Raw genomic sequence first — 17,288 nt, forward strand, 5'->3', positions numbered from 1 at the left:
GGTCTCAAGTTCAGTAGCCAATGGGCAACTGACCTTAGGGTGACTACACACTTGGAGTGCTCACCTCACGTGGGGAGTCAGCATAATCTCTAATCCTGATTGGAGAGTGCCTGCTATCTGAAAGATGGTGAGCACTGAAAGATTGGGCTTCACCTCTCCTCCCCCAACTGAGGGGTGGAGTTGGTAGAGGTGGGCACACCTTCTGAGATGTGCTAATGTTTCCCGCCTGCCCAGGAAAGGCTTTGTTTCTGGGCTCAGGGAGCGAAGGCTACGACCCCAGGGGTCCAGAAACATGTCTTGTGGTGGCAGGCTGGTGTTTACAAGTCAGGGAACCCACCAGAGGCTGGTCGTTTTTCAGAGGGCGTATATAAGATGCCCTCTGAGTACATTGTATAATAAATCCCACACTGGCATCCGTGTGGGTTTATTATGCTGAGAAGCTTGATACCAAACTTCCCAGAATTCAGTAAAGCCATTATGGTGCTATGGAGTTCCTAATGACAAACTCCCAGACCATATACTTGTTATGGCTTTACTGCACCTACAATGTCTAAGAATGGATTTAGACACTGTACGGGGTACAGTGCACATGCAACTGTACCCTCGCTAGTGGTATAGTGCACCCAGCTAGAGGTGTGTCTTGCCTATAGCATAGGTAGTGGGTTGCAGGCATGGCACAGGAATGTCTTCACTTTTCTCTGCACCAAACACACAGCCTGCAATGGCAGTGTGTGTGTGTGTTAATGTACAGGAGCTCTAAGGGTGGCACAATATGTGATGCACCCTTAGAGGCCTTCCATGGTCACAGTGCCCTTAGTATGAATTAAATTGTTATTTTCTTGTCTTAAATTAATTCATTAAACTTTAGACCTTTTAATAAACTTAAACATTAATTGAACAAATACGTTTTAATAAGATTCCTAAATAAATAAATATAAAAATGAGTGTTGAATTTTGACATTTGTAAAATTATTTAAAAAATAATTATATATTAATATATTTGTAATTACATTTTTCATTAAATATTTAATTTGAGTTAACATGCTGTAACATTTGTTTAGCTCTAGTTTAATTATTTTAAGTTCAATTTTTTTAGATTAAAATATTTAAAATAAATTATTGAGAATAGACCATTCATATTCCCTACACTTTACCATAAAAAAATTGCTGCCCTGGTGGAATAGATCTCCCATTGCATATGAAAAGTTATTAGTAGTAACTTGGCATTCGTAAATCCTGTTATAGCAGGCTCTAACTCCATGTTTTCCATATAATTATGGATTTGAGGCATTTGCCACATAATTCATCATCCGCTGCATACAAACAAACTTTTGTTTCTAACTCAAATGGATCAAACGTTAATAAAAATGTGTTGTCACACAGAGAAAGGCCTTTTGCACAGGTTAATGAGTCACCTTACGGTTGCATATTGCTGTATTTGGGTGAAACCTTTGCCCACATAGTGCTAGAATTAATACTAATTCTGTGCTGGTCTTGTGGTCCTGTAAAGAGACACACAGTTTCAAGTTGGTCTACCTTTTGGGCGATCCAAAATGGAATGTTCCCACTATAAGTGGATATTTTGCCCACAACTGGATGAACATTTACAGGACTTACTGTAGGCACTGCAGGCAAATGGGCTTGCCACAGCAGGCAAATCTGCACTGGCTGATAGCAAGAGGCATAAAAGAAAATGAGTTAAATGTCTATATAAGACAACTAGAGCTTTATAAAAAGTGTGTGTTTGCAAAAGTGTAAGAGCCACCAAATAAGGATAAGGCACGTATCCAGCTAAAGCCTGCCAGGTCGTCCCATAATTACTGAGGGGACCCATGAGTACAGGTGTAGCTACCTTGTGCGAGGGCACCAAGGAACCAAGTACGGTGTTACCAGTAAGACAGTGATATTTGCATGAGCTCATATGCTCTGTATTGTGCTGGTGGTGAAGTCAATTCAAGACCCATTCAAGTAATTCAAACTCTTCTTTCTGAGGAAGCTCAGGTGTTCTTTAAACATTTTAACCAAATATATTCTGAATCTCAAGGCAGTCTCTCCAGAGTAATTAATGAGTGGCTTGGGGGTATTCAAGTCCCCATTATGACTTCCGAACAGGTTGATTCAATAAACACATTGTTGAAACTACAGTTAAATATTAAGTCGCTACCTAATGCGAAGACCAGTGGTAAGGGTGGACTACCTGCTGAAATATAAGATTTTTTCGTAGCAATTGGTTCCCTTTTTGGTTTGATTGTTCAATCAGATTTATCGGGGATGTTCTATCCCCAGTTCTTTCACTGAATCTGAAATGGGTATTTTTTAAAAAAAGACAAATTATAAATGGATGTTAACTCTTATCACCCTATTTGCCTTCGTATCACCAATTATAACCTGTTTACTAAAATCGTGGCAAATAGGGTTGCAACAGTGGCAATGTCTCTTATCCACAGGAATCAAAACGTATTTCTCCCTAGGAGATTTATTTGTTCAAACACCATTTTTTTACTACAGGCTATAGAATTATTTTCTAACTAAAATATTGAAACCACTTCTATAATGCTTGACGCAGAAAAAGCATTCGATTTATTTGAATGGGAAGTATTATTTGCAATTCTTCATAAATTTATATTCCCATCGAGCTTTCTGCATCTGCTTAAGACATTATTTTCCGGCGCCAAAGCCACTATAATGATAAACAATATATCCATCAGGAACATAATCATTAAACGTGGCACACATTGTGGGTGCCCAATGTCCCCCATTTTATTTGTGCTATATAAGGAGCCATTGGCATGGGCAATTCAACAAGATCAATCCATTAATCTACCCCTCCTCCAACACTTAAACTGTATGGAGACAAAATTGTTTCATATTTAGTTGCCAATCAAGAAAATATACAGCAAACTTTTAATAAAAATTCCTGAATTTATTGGGATCAGCGGTTATAAAATTAATCAGATGAAATCTGAAGCTTCATTATTTAATCTTTCCCCGGAGGTGCTCTTAGCAACTATGCATATGGCATTTCACCCTGGACGCCCTATTAGATATTTGGGCATCTAGGGGACATTAAATAATAATGACTTATTTGCCCTGAATTATATATCCTTATTAACCCATACTTTATTTAAGCACAAAATTCCTTTTACAATTATCAGGCATATTTTGCTAATAAAAATCCCTAAATCCTTTTGAAAGCTATAGAAACAGATACTCGCACATTTATCTGGCAAAGCAAACAACTGAGGATTAAGGTTTCGGTGCTTTACTTAAATCAAAAGGAGGGAGGTTTGCCTCTCCTCTGTCTTAGAACATATTATCCAGCACCTCTCCTAAACTTGGTTAGCTTCTGCTTCAAAGAAGGTATCGGTAGGAGATAATTACTATCTTAACAATATACTAAAAATTGTGGGAATCAATCCCATCTCCTTCCTACAGATTGCAAGACTACCAGGAAGGACCCTTAGTAAGACACCTTGAATAATAGTTGACCGTTTTAATTACATCTGGTCAGAATATAAGATTCCATATTTTCATTTATAAATGAAGTTAGACGGTTGTGCTGGCCTGGGCTTAAACCTTGGCTGTTCTACTCTCAGCCCCTGGGCAATTTTAGGTTTTCATATATTAAGAGATTTTTTTCATAACAATCAGTTTATTTCATAACAAATGCTTAATCATGAGTATTCATTAATTTATCCATTTCTCTGTTTTAGTTTTACTCAAATAAAACACTTATGTTCAAGCAATTTGACAGGGAAGATTGATGTAGTTGAGAAAATGTCGAACCTTTTTCATCTCTAGCCTAGCTGGGACTGGGAATTGGGATAGAGTATTACTCCAATACTCTGGACGTAAATGAATACCTTTTTTTTATTTAATAATTTTTATTAATTTTTCTGACAAAAGAGAAAAGAAAAACATTATCAAGCAAATGAACACATTGTAGATAAAATAAAACAATATACAATAGGGTCGGAAACAAAAAAAAAAGAAAAAAGAGAGTGAGAAGAGATTTATAAAGTATAAAATGAATATATAAAAGGTAAAGAATGAGGATAAGATACAAAATAAGATATAGGTGCATATGTAGAAAGATAAGAAGTGAGGGGTAACCACAATAGGTCAAATTACATTTTCTGAGATTAAAGAAAGAGACATTAGCAATCCTGTGTTCATTACAAATATAGTTCCACCAAACTAACGATGATAATTTAGTGTTATCTTTCCAGCCGGACAGAATCACTTTAAATGCTAGAGCAATAATAAGATCAAACAACAAAGAGGTTGGGAAAGAAAGATCCAACGTAGATAAGAACCAAGAAAAACATTTTGTATTGATAATGGAATTTTACATTGAAATATTTAGTGGAAGAAACATCCAAAGTAGATGAGGCGGAACCAAGAAAAACATTTTGCATTTTTAATGCAGTATTTCATTGAAATATTTTGATGCATTTAGACCAAACAGATTGCCAAAACTTCAATACATTAGAACATTGATATAATTGATAAATTAAAGTCCCAGTGGACGCAGAACAGGACCAACAAAGGGAAGAGGAGGAAGGGGAGAACTTGGAAATACATGCTGGAGTAATAACAGCTCTGCTATAAATAATGTAAAAAGGATTGAGTAATGCGGGCAGCACTAGAAGTTTTGAATAACTTGAGCCAGAATTTATTCCATGAAGGAATAGAAAGCGATAAAGATAAGTCCGCTTCCCAGAGTAATTCGGCATGAGATTTAGAACGTTCAGTAATTGTCAATAACAACATCTCATAAATAGAAGCAGCCTTAGGCCTGTGGTCTTGAGAAACACCGTATAACGGCGTGGGAGGACCGAGTGAGGGAGTGGCAAAGTTGTTAGATAGGACTGCAAAGCAGTTGATATTAAGAGGTACTCATTAAAAAATGAGTCAGGCAAGTTATACTGCAACTGTAACTGGGGGAAGGGAATAACAGAATTATGAAGGATCAACTGATGCATAAATTTAATCCCCTTCTCCTTCCAGTTTTTGTAATAAAACGATTTACATCTATATTTAATAAATTTACTATACCAAACAGTAGAGGAAAAAAAAACATTGATATGGATCAAGACCAACTGACAAAATATTATATAATAATTGTTGGGAATATTTTATAATAGGATTATCTGATATGAAAGTACATTTGACATATAAATTATATTTCAAAAAGAAAAATCTTTTAATAGAGAATGTTCAAAAACAATCCAACGAGGGATAGGGTTATCAGCAAAAAGTTAAGGCAAAACACTGACAAATTAAAAATGCACAGTGATATAATTTAAAGTCAGGAAAACGCACACCACCCTCTGTTTTGGGGCATTTGAGTTTCACAAGAGCAATACAGGGATGTTTGTTATTCCATACAAACTTAATGCAAATAGAGTTAATTTGTGAACAATATGAAGCAGGAATCCTAAAAGGTAAAATGGATAATGTATAAAGGACATGGGGAACAATCGTCATTTTTTTTTTCTTTTTGGTTGTAAGACTTTATTAGAAGTTGTCAAATGTACAGTACAATCTTTGTATGTCCGGAGGTCATTTATCATATATTTAGTAATTCGACTTCAGTGTAACACAGCTCTTCAGCCAACAACCTTCCGGTCCAGCAGCAATAATGGACAATGTATTTAAGACAGTTCGTGATAGGTAAAGAAAATTAAACGTCTTACTTTTTATTATTTTTTATCTGAACACAACTATAGACTCATTAGGATTGATGAACATTCTAGAAAGATAGCAATGTATATTCAACAGTTCACATCAGTGGGTTTCCCCGGACCTCTATTCCGTCTCTTCCATTTTTAGGTTCTATAAACGAGCAATCGCATATGTACCTAAACTCCCTCCCATCTCCCCTTGGCGTTCTAGGTGAGTCAGTCATCTAGCTCGTCCTCATCTCCAGAGCTATCAACGTCCTCTCCGGGAAGAGGTTCACACAGGTCCCCCCGATAACTGTTCCAGGGTTGCCATATTCTGTTCCATTTGCGAGGGTTGGCTCTTATTTTGTATACCGCTCGCTCGGTTACCATCAGTCTATCCATATTCCTGCACCATTCTGCTAAAGTCGGTATTTCCGCCGCCCCCCATTTCTGCGCTATATCACGCTTGGCTACCATTACTCCCACTATTACCCACTGTTGTCCCTGACGTGTCAAATCATTCTTCCCCCATACATTCAGCAAGCATACTCGCGGGTCTGGTGTGAGCGACACTTCTAAAGTTTGGGAAATGGTCCGCATAATGCGTCGCCAATATTCGTTGATAATCGGGCAACCCCAGAGTGTGTGTAGCAATGTCCCTTTCCCTCCACAACCCCACAAACAATTTGGGTGATCAGTCCTATGTAGTCTGTATAAGGTAGTTCTGGTATAATATACCCTGTGTAGGATCTTAAATTGTACCAGCCGGAAGCGGGCCGAGATGCCTGCCTCCCGTGGGGACACCAGTGTGGCGTTCCAATCTGTCTCATCCATTTCACCCAACTCTTCCTCCCATTTCTCTCTCAGTTTAGTCAGTGGATCAGGTAAATTATTCATCAATTTCCGATATGTGAGGGACGTGGCACCCGTTTGCATAAAATCGGTGAGCAAACGGTCCTCCAACGGGGAGGATTCGGGGACCTTTGATCCCGGTTCAATGGCCGTCATCAATGCATGGCGTATCTGTATGTATCGGTATGTCTCATTGGGACCTAGGTCATACTGTTGTTGTAGTTGCGAGAAAGGGACCATACCTGTATTTGTCCACAAGTCCCCTACCGTGGTAATCCCTATATTGTCCCACTGGGTGAATCCCTTACTATGTCTCAGACATCCTAGCTGTTTAGTGTCCCACAAAGGTGTAAGTTTTGTTATCCAAAATACCAAAACACTGAACTTATCTTATCTCCATAGCGCGGGGACACGCCGAGATGGCGTCACCAGGCGCTCTATAAACCTCTTTATTATTATTATTATCACACCCCCCCATTTGAGTCGCGTCTGTGCTTTATGCCAGAGTATCACCATGTGTTTAGTCGGGCCCATTAATTTTGTCGTAAGACTCTTATTGTACAGCGGTGCCAATAGGCTGTGTGTGCCTAACTGCTCTGTCTGCTAGATAAGCTGGGTCATCTTGTGCTGCGTGGATCCATTGATTTATCACCTTGAGTTGCAACTCCCAAGAGTATAATTGTATATTCGGTAGGGCTATTCCACCATCGTACCAGCCTCGATTGAGTTTTATATGCGCCACCCGAGCCGGTCGCTCTCCCCATAGCAGACCTGTGACTACCACCGTCACTTTTTGAAAATATGAGGGTGGCACTAGAGTTGGTGTATTCTCTAGGATATATAGGAGATGTGGTAGCGCCATCATTTTAAACAGCGCCGCTCTTCCCAGCAGCGTCAGCGGGAGAGTTTTCCAGTGTCTCACGTCTGCCTTCAGACGAGTGAGTGGCGGTAGCAAGTTCTGGTCATAATATACCGGAGCGTCTCGGGCGACGTGAACTCCCAAGTATTTGAACGAGGCATCTGCAATCGCCAACGGGCAGTCGCTGGGAAGGTCTGGTAGGGGACCCTTCAGCTCATAGATGACCGACCGATTTTGTCCAGTTGATAGTATAGCCAGAATTGATACCATGCGTATTGCATATTTCTAATAGTACCGGGATGCCAGTTTCTGGATCGGACAGGTAAATTAACATGTCATCTGCATAGAGGGAGACCCTGTCTTCCCAATTATGCCCCCAACGTACTCCTCTTAATAACAGGATGGTTCTAATGACAGTCGCTAACGGTTCTAGGACCAAGGCAAACAATAGGGGGAGAGCGGGCAACCCTGTCTCGTCCCCCTGGCCAGCGGTATCTCTCAGGAGATGTGGCCATTGGCCGCCACATTTGCAACAGGATTTGTGTACAGAAGTCTTATCCATGAGATTAATTTAGGGCCGAAGCCCATGTGTGCTAAGACTGCAAATAGGTATTGCCATTCCACCATGTCGAACGCCATTCTGGCGTCTAATGACAGTATGGCTGCTGGTCTCGACAATAAGGGAGCTCGTGCCAATGCTCCATGCACACGTCGAAGATTCAGCGACGTGCTTCTATGGGGCATAAAACCCGACTGGTCCGGATGAATCAGGTGAGGCACTAGTCTAGTGGCTAGTAATTTCGCCAAAATTTTGGCTTCAGCGTTGAGAAGCGAGATCGGGCGGTATGATGTACACTCGGCGGGTGATTTACCTGGTTTCGGGATGGCCACAATAGTTGCCATCCGTTGATCCAAGGGCAGGGTCCCCTGCACTAAACTATCCTCTAACATGGCCAACAAGGGTCCACTAAGTGTGTCTGCCATTATTTGGTACCATTCGACCGGGATCTCATTGGGGCCCACCGCTTTACCCGTGTGGAGTGCATTGATTGCTATCTGTATCTTTTCTATCGATAGGTCTGCCTCTAATTCGTCTACTGTTTCCTACGGCAGAGTCGGGGTTTGCACATTCTGTAGCGCCAATGTTGCTGCTTCTGCTGTGACTTCCACTTCCGGGGTATATACTCCTTGGAAGTGGTCCGCTAGGATTTCTATTATTTCTGATGGGCGCGAGTGTAGCTTTCCCTCCGGGTCCTCCAATTGCAATATGTTCCTACAGCCCTCTTTCTTTTTATCTAACCATGCCAGGACTTTACTGGCTTTGTCTCCTATATCATACACTCTGTTTGCTGTCGCAGCTATATTCTCTACCGTCTGCCGTCTAATGTGGTCATCGTGTAGTTGTTGGCAGAGATGAAGTGTGTGAAGTGCGTCCTCCGTTGGGTGCGCCATGTGTGCAGCAAATGTGCCGCATTTGCTGCTTCGAGTTTTAATTCTAGGTCCAGCAATTCTCTTTGTTGCGTGCGCTTGTGCCCCGCTATCGTTGTAATTGCTTGCCGTTCAAAACCGTCTTATAGGCCTCACATAGGGTCGTGGGGGATGATACCGAAGCAGTATTTTCTGCAAAATAATGCCGGGTCGACTTCTTCAATTCCTTCCGGACATGTGGTATCTTAATATAGCCTGGATAGATTGGGTAGATTCTCTTGCGGGCTCTTTCAGAGCTCGAAAGGCTTAGTGTTAGGGGGGAGTGATCCGAAATACCCCTGGGCCTGATCTTCATGTCGTTTATGGTGAGGTGGCCATTGCCCAGTGTAAGGAAGTAGTCTATGCGGGATAGGCTGTTATGAGTTGCAGAGTAGTAAGTGTATTGTTGGCCCTCAGGGTTAAGATGCCTCCAGATATCTAGCAGTCCTTGCGCCTCAATGAATTCACTGAAACGGGACGGACCAGGGGTTTGTGTCCGGACCGGAAATCTATCCTGTGTGTTGTGTGCCACTGCGTTAAAGTCTCCCCCCACCACAAGGTCGCCCTCCAGGAGTTCTAACAGTAATTTCCCCAGATCAGGAAGGGTAGTCGTATGCAGTGCTGGAGGAATATATACTGATACAACGTTAAGTGGTTTTCCTTCCCACTGTCCAATAGCTGCCGCAAAGCGGCCGTGTTCGTCAGTTCTAGTGGAATGTAAAATAAATCGGGATGCTTTTCTCATTAAAATACCCATTCCACGGGACCCTGAGGTGAAGTCTGAATGCACTATCATGCTGTAGCCTCGCCTGTCTAATGCCTTACTGGCCGTGCCCACTAGGTGTGTTTCCTGAAGAAGGATCAGATCATGATTTAGTCTTTTGATACCCTGCAGAACCAACCCCCTCTTTATCTTGTCTCCCACTCCCCTCACATTCCAGGACATCAATTGTAGTGAAGTCACCGGCCCCGAGCGAGCGCTCTCACCTAAGGTAGCAGTTTGTACTTCGTGTGCCATTTCATACCTATAAAGACTAACATGGTTTTCTCAGTGTACGGTTGCCGTTGTATCCGGCGTATACCCATCTGCGTGTTCAGTTCGTCACGATGGGTGTTATCCCTATGAGTCAAACAAAACAAACAATGAAAAACCCCCTCATCCTGAACACCCCCCCTCCCTGCCCCCCTGCTACACGGACATAGAACCGCCCGCCCCCTCAACTTAGCAGAGTGCTTAACCCATTCCCCACACAAAATACTTGCTCGTGGGGGTGAAGATTCTCCTGAGCTGGTGGCCCCTCTTACTCTCCTCGGATGCCCTCAGCCCAGTGTCCTGTAACAGACCTTCAGGCAGGTCACAAAGTTAAATGCAAGTCATTAGTGGGCACCAGGAGGTTAATGTTCCTTATTGGCATCGTCGACCACAGTATCTCCGTCCAACGAGAGTTCCTCTTCCGTTCTTTGAGATGTCTGCGAGTCCCCAGGAGCTCCTGTGTTTTTGTTCTTTTGTGTCCTATTTGAGCGGCGGGGCTGGGTAGACGTTCTCCATCCCTCCAGCCAGTCTCTTGCTATTTCAGGAGTGTCAAAGAACCAAGTCTTATTTTCTGATACCACCCTCAGCCTAGCCGGAAAAATAATTGAGTACGGGATCTCTCTTGCTCTCAGTTCTTAATTTACCTCCAAGAACGTCCTCCGGCGGCGCGCCACCTCCGCTGTGTAATCTGGAAAGAAGGCCAGCGTGGAGTTGAGGATCTTGACTGGAGGGGACACTCTTGCCGCCTGCAAAATGGCATCTCTGTCCCGAAAGTTGAACAGACGGGCTAGAATGGGTTGTGGTGTTGCACCCGGTTTGGGTCTGCCCCCCGGTACTCGATGTGCTCTTTCTACCGAGAAGAAGGCAGATAGTCCTTTGGGTTGGAGCTCTTTTTTAATCAAGTCCTCCACATATAGGTCTGTTGCTCTAGTGCCCTCAGATTCCGGTACGCCAAGAATTCTGATGTTGTTCCTTCTTGAGCGTCCTTCCTGGTCATCCAGCTTCTCGCGTAATGTTTTGTTCTCCACCGATATCCGTTCCATCGCCGTTTGAAGCTCAGATACATCTTCCACAAGTGACTTTGTGACCACCTCCATTGATTTCACCTTTTCGGACATTTTGTGAAAGTCTGCCCTAATCAGGGTGATTTCCGTAGATATTGATCCCACTGTGGCCTGCACTTGTGTCAACGCGCGCATGATGTCCTCCAGCGTTGTCTTTTGTGTGTTCGCCCCTTCCGCCATTTTACTGGTTGGGGTTTTTCTGTCCTATGGGGAGGAGGAAGCCCCTCCACTGGCAAATCTATCGATACGAGTCTGTGTAGTGCCTCCTCTCAAGTTCTTGCCAGCCATCTTTGCCTATTTTGCACTACAGGAGTCTCGTAGGCTGCGTTTCTTAGCCTTTCAGAACCCAGTGGACCTCTCCTGTATCTGGTCTGCGCCGTTTCCTCTACGTATGATCAGATTGAGTATTAGGCCTACACCGTCCGTATTGCGCGGGTAGAAAGGAGAACCGAGTTGTATCAATCGACCTGGTAAAACCACAACCATGTGGCCAATAATAAGTAGGAGGCCCAGTGGACTCCCAAGAAGTTGCAGAAGACCAAACCTTGCTACAATCCAAGAGGTTCAAACTGAGAGAATAATCACATTTGATAAACCTGCAGTGAATAAAAAAGGACTATGCAATAAAGCCATGGAACTTGTGCATCTTGAAACCCAAATTGCAACAGTTCGTCAAGAAACACCTGTCTACAATGATGTAGCCACAGACTACACTAATATAAAAAAAGGAAGAAGCAACTACAAAGATTAATAACAAACCTGATGCCCTCCAAACAATTGACAGAACTGCATCCGGCTACTTTATCAATTTTGGTGACTTTTCCGATGATCCAAGTGAACATGGAGATAGGCCAGCAAACAAAACTTTCAAAGACAAAATTACAGAACTCTTTCATCAACTTGGAGAAACATATCTGATTTCACCGTGGATTGAACTGTGGATTGTGTTAGGTGTACTTTTCCTCCTGCTCTGGCTCATCTTTGTCTTAAGCTTGGGAAGAATGATTGATGGAAAATACAGTACAATGGACACAGCAAGTCAGAACATCAACTTGGTTCTAAAACCTCACAGATCCTCTCACGTTGAAAAAAGAGAACTATCATCAGTGAACATCACAGCCATTCCTATACCTGGTGGTGTAGCATGGGACAATACTGATTATGTTATGTTATGTTATGTTATTTTATTTTATATAGCGCGCGGATGCCGCAGCCAAGTGGCGTCCCGGCGCTTTGGAGAATGTGTAACACAACACAGCAGAGATGACCCAGAGATAAAGGGACTAAACTGTAGAGAAAGGAAGGTTTTTAATGCCTTCCTAAAAGGGAGCAAGTCAGGGATGGAGCGGAGAGGGGCAGGCAGAGAGTTCCAAAGAACTGCCGCCAGCACTGAGAAAGAACGTCCACCCATTCTAGTTTTTTTGAAACGTGGCACAATGGCAAGATTTAATCCAGCGGATCGAAGAGCTCTGGCAGGGATATAATGAAGAATAGTCTGCGAAAGAATAGGAGGGGAGGCTAATTTAAGAATTTTAAAAGTTAAGCAAAGAGCTTTAAACTTAATTCTTTGCCCGACAGGTAGCCAATGGAGATCTTGGATAGTTCGACGAACCGAGACGAACTTCGGGAGGCCAACTAGCATCCTGGCCGCCGCATTTTGGACCCTCTGGAGGCGGGTTAGCTCAGCCTGATTCAGGCCCAAAAACAGAGAGCTGGCATAGTCCAATCTGGTAAGAACCAGAGCTTGGACTATAATCTGTCTGGTCTCCGCATTAAAAAACTTGAAAATAGGTCGGAGACACTGCAGAGTACCTAAGCATGTGCCAGCCACGCGTTTGGTATGGGAAGTGAAAGAAAGTTTGTCATCAAACCACACCCCGAGGTTTCTAACTTCAGCCACGGGGGTGGGAACAGGGCCTAGTTCAGATGGCCACCATTGATCTCCCCATAACCCACTTTCCCTACCAAAAATAATAACCTCGGTCTTAGAGGCATTAGGTTGGAGTCGATTGTTCGCCATCCAGCCTGCCACAGCTTTTAGAGCAGACTGAAAGGTGAGGGCATCCATGTTGGAATCACCATTGAGTGCCACCGCCAGCTGCGTGTCATCGGCGTATGACACCAAGGAGAGACCAAAACTATGGGCTACCTCCGCCAATGGCTGAACATATAAATTAAATAAGGTAGGGCTAAGGGACGATCCTTGGGGAACACCCTGAAGTATAGGGCGAGAAGCAGAGACAAAGGGGGGTGTAGACACTTTGAAGCCTCGATCCTTAAGAAAGGAGCGAAACCACTCAAGTGCTACCTCTCCAACGCCTGCCTCCACCAGACGATGTAAAAGAATCTGGTGGGAAACCGTATCGAAGGCGGCGCTGAGATCCAATAGGATCAGCGCCGCCGTCTGACCCTGGTCCAACAACTTCCTGATGTTCTCCACCACAGCCAAAAGAGCAGTCTCGGTGCTATGGCCCGCACGGAACCCATTCTGGGAATTATCCAGTATATTAGCTTCCTGCAGGTGGGATGAAAGAATGTAATTAGCATGCGCTTCTGCTAATTTGGCTGGCCAGGGGAGAAGGGAAATGGGTTGATAGTGTTCTGGTTTAGTAGGGTCAAGGGCAGGTTTTTTAAGAATAGGAATGATCGTCGCCTGTTTCCAAGCCTTGGGAACACTGCCTGTGATAAAGGACAGATTAATGAGACTGTGCATGGCAGGATAGCAACACTCAGCCAGTTCCCGGAATTGAGTGGGTCTCATAGGGTCATCCGGCGAACCGGATTTAACTTTTGTCGTCAAGGCTTTGAACTCATCCAGAGTCGGACTGGGAATGATCAACAATGGTTTAGGAACCAATGATATAGACGTATTCTCCCTGATGGGAAGCTGAGAGAATGACCTGTAGATGGCCTCCACCTTTTCGACGAAGAACGAGGCTAAATCCTCACAGTGTGTCAAGGAGGCTTCAAGAGTAGCAGTAGCAGTCCTTTTGCTTGTAAGGTCCTTGCAAACCCTAAAGATAACCTTGGTGGGATTCGTGCTGTTCTTTATCTCCTGCGAGTAGAAGGCAGCCCTAGCTGAGCATATGGCCCGATGTTACACTCTGGTGCAGACCCTGTAGGCCGACTTAAGGTCAGCATCATAGGTTTTACGCCATGCACGTTCCGCTTTTTTACAAGAGGCTTTGAGTTTTTTAAGAGATTCATCGTACCAAGGGCTGGAAGGACTTGATCTGGTCTTACTCCACTTGGCCGGTATAAGAATGTCTAGTGAGTGATTTAGCCACTCACAGAAGCTATCATAGCCACGGGAAACTTCGGTAGGGGGTAGAGGATGATATTTCATCAGAAGCTGGTGAAAATGCTCTAAGTTCAGGATTACAGATTACAAAATCTATGGCCCGGTTGAACTCTTGAAATATCCACACCAGTTCAAGATTTCTTTAAGTGACTTTGTATCACCTAGTACTTTCTCTGATGATTGGGACTTTGAAAATCCTAATAATATGATGTCAGATTTAGAAATGTCAGCAAAATTTACAGAACATGATTATTTTTAGGGTTCATCGAATTATGAAGAAATGTATTGCTTCAATCATTTTGGGCATCATTATTTGCATAAATCTGCTAATACTAGAAATGTGTTCAGTTATAATCAATGGGAACATTGTCCAACTCCGCCAAAAGGTAGTTCGAAAACATTTTATGAGAAATTCCCATACTTCTCAGGGTTTAATATCACTGATCCAGAAACGTTTTATTTTAAAATTATGAATAAGACAGGAATGAAAAACATGTTGACAAACACTAAACTGATTTATTCTGAAAAATTTTAATGAAAAAATGTCTACATTTGGTTTTGAATTTTGGAAAAACAACATTGAGACAAAAACTGTCTGGGGTACAAAAGAATGGCAGGTACAAGGTTTAGAATCATTATTGAGAGCCTACATGATCCCAGAACAAATAATGTTCCTGAATGACACCATTCAACAAACAACCTGTCTTGGTCTAGCCAAGATAAAAGATTTAAACAACCCGTCTATACCAAAGCCTATGCCTGATAAAAATAACACTACAGATGAGGGGTTAGACGTGTCCTATATTTTAAAACAGAACAGAAAAAATCCTAATTGGAACAAATGGTTGATCTGGCCCACAGACACTAATAACTGTCAAAGGGAGTTCAAGGGTAAAACCTCTGTTTTAGAGAAGTTCAACTTATATCCAGAAATACTGGAATATAACTGAACCTCAGACAAAAAGGGAGGGAGAGAGGTAATGGGGTTGGACATATATCCCAGAATGTCATCAGCGTACGCTGACAATTTGGTTTCTATAGAGTTATGTGTAAAACCAGAAATAAGTGTGTTAACACGAATGCGCTCTAGGAAGGGTTCTAAACATAAAACAAATAGCAAGGTTGAAAGAGGGCATCCTTGACGGGTACCCCTATATAAAGGAAAATATTTAGAAAAGTGGTTGTTCACAAAAATACTGGCACGAGTAAACAAATATAACAATTTAAAATAAGAAATGAAATTTGGTCTAAGACCATACCACTGTATTAAACATGAATTGCCAGTTAATATGATCAAAAGCCTTCTCTCCATCTAAGGACAATGCTGCAAGGGGAGACATACTTTTTCCCAAAGGAGATGACATTAGCAAACATTCGGGTGTTATCCACTGCCAATCTGCTCTTAACAAAACCAGCTTGATCAGTTTTAACCAATAGAGGGATAACATTCTCAAGTCGAGAGGCAAGAATTTTAGCATAAATCTGTCAATCATAATTAATCAATGAAAGAGGGTGATCATTTTTACAGAGGGTGTGTTCTTTATCGGGTTTAGGAATAAGGACAATCAAAGCTTCCATAAAGCAACCAGATGCCTTGGAGTCATCAAGGAAAGAGTTAAAAAGAGCAAGGAGTTTGGGAGCAAAAATAGAAGAAAAAGCATTTGGACTGTATCAGAGAATGGGTCCAACCATTGGTTAAAATCTCCAGAAACAATAATATTTGGACCATCAATGGAGGAAAGTAAAATCATGATATTATTCCAAAAGTCAGGATCTGGCTTAACAGGGCCATAAATATTCAATAAAACAAGCTCTTTATTGTATATAACAACCTTGGCCATTACCCAACAAATTAACAACTTGACTCACCCACTGTCTTTTTTAATTTAAGCGATTCAATATTGTTACAATGAATTTCTTGAATGAACGCAACATGAGAATTCAATTTGGACAAATGAGAAAGTACCTTGTGTCTCTTGACGGGGTGTCTAAGACCACGAACATTCCATGTAACAACATTACACATATTGGAGGGAGGGGTAGGTAATACATGAATGGAGATGATACACTTTAGGAGAACAGCTAGAAACAGAAAAACACCACATATTAGATGAATACGAAAAAACAATATGTATAACAACAATAAGCATATGCATCATACAAAATATTATCGAAAGAAAGGACAGACAGAAAAGAATTGATAAGAAGAAAAAAAAGACAGATCAAGGAAAGAGATCCAGATCTAAGGAAAAAAAGTAAACAAAGTGAGCATGGGGCGTAACAGCTCTGAGAACAGACGGAACAGCAGAGGAAGAGATATTAAAAAAATAGGTAAATGAATAGCCATATGAATTCTGTTAGACGAAAGAGAAAAGAGTCAGAGTCGTTGAATAGAACTGTCAACAGAATTCAGTGAGAGACTGTGAAGAAAGACCTCAATTTAACAGGATCATCAAATGAGCGAGAGGAACTATTATGAGTAATTTTACACAGGCAAAGGTGCTTAATGCCATAGCGAATATTTAACTTTCTCATCTGAGGACGAAGAGCCAGAAATTCCTTCCTTCTGGCATTAGTAGCGTTGGCGATATCCTGAGAAAGATAAATTGTGACCAGATCATACAAGGCGATGCTTTACTTTTGCTGCTTGAAGTACACGCATAAGATCTGTAAACTCCAGAAATAGCACTATAATTCCTCTAGGTCTAATAGAGTTCGGTTGAAAACGTCCAAGGCGATGAGTGAGGAACAGAAGCGGAATACTGCGGTGGACGCAACCGCGTATTGTCGTTTTCTGTACAAACGTTTTGTTTAGAATTGACTTTATGGTAGGGAAGGTTATTGAAACATAACCAAATCGACTTGTTGCTTATTGCCAAATAACTCTGTCCGATTCTCTGGGTGACGTTAACCCAAATAGGCATCTTGTCCTTTTTTGCCACATCGAAGATTCGTACACTAACCCTGCCTACTGGGAGATAGAACAGGGTAGGAGACATTACAGTACACTGCAGATGTATATCTATTATTTGGAGGAAACAGT

Source organism: Lissotriton vulgaris, chromosome 7, assembly GCF_964263255.1.
Source record: "Lissotriton vulgaris chromosome 7, aLisVul1.2, whole genome shotgun sequence".
Lineage (NCBI taxonomy): Eukaryota > Metazoa > Chordata > Amphibia > Caudata > Salamandridae > Lissotriton > Lissotriton vulgaris.